Below are 3,984 nucleotides of genomic sequence, written 5' to 3' on the forward strand. Positions count from 1 at the left end.
GGGGGTTGAGGGGGTGAGGGGGGTAACCTTTCACCTAGTTCTTGAGGGGGGGTTGTCAAAGGGTGGGGGTATGGGGGGGTCATCAATCTTTTTGACACAAAGTGTATCCTATCTCTCTCTGTCCAGTGTGCGACAACAATGACGCTGCCCTTTGTCTTGATCACTTTGCCATACAGGAGGTGGGAACAAAAAAAAGTGAGTGTACAAAAGTACACTCACAAACCAAAGCCAGTTGTCACTGAGAACTCAATGAAGAAGTCAGGTTTGGAGTAGTGATGGGAGTATTGACTCGATACTCACGAGTATCAATTAAGAATCGATTACTCTCATAAAGAATTGATTCTAATCAATAAATGAAAAAGGCGCATGTGTCGCTTTCACATCTTTTAGGGTGACGACATCATAACTTACGATATCCAGGCTTTTGTGCTGCAACTGATCTATTCATGTCACGTGACCACTGTCCAGAAAAGAGCACTGATTAGCAGTGATTCCATGTGGTCAAGTCCACTAGATGTCTTTGTCCTTCAATGGTAACAATTGAACTATTTAGGTGACGTGTGCCCTGTCTTTTCTATTCTGTCCTCTGGCCGGCACGTTTATACGACTGATGGGAATGTCAGCATCGGACCAACATCCCTGCTGCTGGACACCAGATGGGGGTCAGTGTCCACTGAGATGCCACTGCATCTAAATGTGATGAGACGTGTGTGTGGGAGCATTTGACTAATATGTGTGTACATCCTGAATGTGTATGTATAGGCAGGGGGTAAGAGTGGTGACAGGCTCAGCTGTGTTGAACTGTGGGAGAAAAAGAGCTGACGCAATGGGTTTTCATGCCTGACATGACCCTCTCAGCAGGCGCACCACATGGGTGTGTTTGTGTGTTTTCTCCAGCGATGCTGAGACTGAGCTGCGAAGCCAGGATCATCAGGAATAACAACAACAAGAAAAGAAAAAACTTTTCTTTCACACACTTGTCCTTTTAGTGTGCTGCTATCACATTTACAGAACAGTCACGCATTGATAAAACACCTTGATGGATGTGACACCGGACTGCTGTGTAACTCGATCTTTCCTGGTCTGTTCCTTCCTCCACCTACTATTCTTTCCCTCCATATCATATACCCCTCCTTTACCTTCTAGCTCTTTGTCAGAGTTCCTGCACTCTATCCTTCCTTCTTCCATTCCGGCTCAGTCTCATCTCATGTCGGTGAAGTGACCAGGAAGCTGCAAATGTTGCAAACTGAGCGTACAATGTCTGCACTCATCTTTATTACCATCTGTAACAGGCGGTTTTTTCTCTTGCGGTTCCGCTTCTTTGTTGTGCCAGCACGCACTTCTCTTTCCACTCTCCTCCGCTTTCGGTCCCGGCTCCTACTAATATAAGGAGAGGCTTGATTACTCCAGTTGCGCTCACCTGCGTGCGGGGCTGCACCTGCATCACCACTCCCGGGCTCTCCTTGCTGCAGCTGAGCGCTAACCTCTGCAGCGCCCCCACATACCTCCACCGCTTGACTGAGGCCGGTGAGCTGTCTGGCCGAGCGAACTCCCCCGCCGCCCCCCTCCTCCTCCTCCTCCCGAAGAGGACGGGATAGGAAGTCCGCCACAGTCATCTGTGCCCCCGGCCTGTGAAACAATTTAAAGTTAAAGCACTGCAACGCCAGGTACCACCTTGTAATCCTGGCGTTGGAGTCCTTCATGCGGTGGAGCCAATGGAGCGGTGCGTGGTCCGAGCAGAGGGTGAAGGGACGTCCCAGGAGGTAATAGCGCAGGGCACCGACTGCCCACCCGAATCACTCCTTTTCTACAGTGCGGTACCGAGCCTCACAATCGGACAGCTTGCGGCTGATGTACACCACGGGCCGGTTGGTTCCCCGCACCCCCTGGGACAGCACCGCCCCCAGCCCCCTGCTCGACGCGTCCATCTGCAACATAAAAGGGAGAGCAAAATTAATTGTAAATAGGAGCGGCTTACTATTTACTTCAGCTGCTCAAACGCCTGCTGACACCGCTCCGTCCGCTTGACCGGATCTGAAGCACTCTTGCGGGTCAGCTTTGTCAAGGGGCTGGCCAGGTCAGCGAATCATGGGATAAAGCGCTGATAATACCCCACCAACCCCAGGAACTGTCTTACCTCTTTTTTTTTTTTACTTGGGCCACAGACAAGATGCAATGGCTGCTGTTTTATCTACCTGTGGCCGCACCCGTCTGCTGCCCAAGCAGTGCCCCAAATCCCGTCCCCCCCTCCGTCCAACTGCACACTTCCCTGAGTTAGCTGTGAGCCCCGCCTGCCTCAGAGACTCAAGCAACTGCCACCTGCCGCATGTGTTCTGACCAGCTGCCACTATGGATGATAACATCAGCCAGATAAGCAGCAGCGTATGCAGCATGCGGCCGCATGACTTGGTCCATGAGGCGTTGAAAGGTGGCTGGGGCTCCAAACAACCCAAACGGAAGTGTCACAAATTGGTACAAACCGTACGGAGTGGGGAAGGCCATTTTTCCCCGGGATTATGGTGATAAGGGAATCTGCCAGTATCCCTTAAATCCAGTGTCGTGAAAAATTGAGCTGTGCCAAGCCGATCCAACAGTTCGTCGATCGGGGCATTGGCTAAGCATCAAATCGTGATATTAACTTTGCGGTAATCCACATAGAACCGAACAGACCCATCCTTCTTACCCACTAGAACGATGAGACTGCTCCAGGCACTGTGGGATTCTTCAATTACACCACTTTGCTGTTGTGCATCGGGAGACGGTAGGGCCCTAAACACACCGTCACACCCCGAAGTGTTTCTAGGTGATGCTGTATGAGTGTGGTGCGCCCAGGGAGGAAAGAACACGTCTGAAAAGCGCTGCTGGAGCTTTTCCACTTCCACGCTTTGGGATGGTGAGAGGGATTTTTCGCACGGAAATGGACTGGGCCCAGAAGCCCACTCCGCCACTGGACTGCGGTGAAAAGGCCCGATGAGGTCCAATGAGGGGACCTCCATAAGCGGCGGCAGGGGCACTCAAGGCCTGGTGGGCGGATTTACTCTCTGGCACTCAGGGCATGACGCGCAAAAATGGCGGACATCTCCCCGAATGTCTGGCCAATAAAACCTTACGGTTACGCGGTCCAGCGTTTTCTCGCAGCCCATGTGCCCAACCATTGGCTGGTGATGAGCCACCCGGAGGATCACAGCGGTCTGTGCGTCCCCAGAGAGCAGCGGCAATAAGCGGACCGCCCACTCATCCTCCGGCCAGCAGCACGCCACAGCTGTGGCAGCAAAAGTGTCCAAGAAAGACTGAGGATCGTCAGATGGCGTCATCCTCTGGATGGACAAAGAAGCCAGTAGGTAAAAAGCCAAAGAAGGTACGCGATAGAGTTGGAGGAAGATGCCGCCAACTCCACCAGAGCCAACTGCTGGGCCAGATCCCCTGTCTGTGTATGCAGCTCTGCCAGCTGCTCACGGTGGGCCTCCACCTGTTCCCGATACATGGTGACGACTTCCCCCATCATCTGTGCCAGTGCGGTGATCTGTCTTTCTGCCATGATATAAAGGTGCTGTTGGACGCCAATGTAACAGGTGAGTTCTTGCTTGACACACACGCCGACACAGATGACAGTTCAATAGACTTTATTTTGTAACAGTATAAAGCGCTCCTCCGCAGTGCTTGGCTTTTCTCTTGTGGTTCTTGTCTATGAAGATTCTCAGTCATCCAGGTCATGGTCAAGTTTAAAAAGTGCTGTTAGGCAACTGGACCTGAATTTTCTAAAAGAAGACGTTTCACCTCTAATCCAGGAGGCTTCTTCAGTTCTAACTGGTGGTGGGGAGTACAGCAAATAAATACTCTAGGTGAGAAAGAATAAAGCTACTTCAGCTCCACTCTGTTAGGTGGGGCCTTGGGGTCAACTGTGAAAACAACTGCAATTGTCAATGCCCCCAACCCACAGTCCTGTAGGGTGAGATGCATCCCCTGCAGTGCCTGTCACACAGC

Source organism: Cynoglossus semilaevis, chromosome W (genome assembly GCF_000523025.1).
Source record: "Cynoglossus semilaevis isolate Cse_v1.0 chromosome W, Cse_v1.0, whole genome shotgun sequence".
Classification (NCBI taxonomy): Eukaryota; Metazoa; Chordata; class Actinopteri; order Pleuronectiformes; family Cynoglossidae; genus Cynoglossus; species Cynoglossus semilaevis.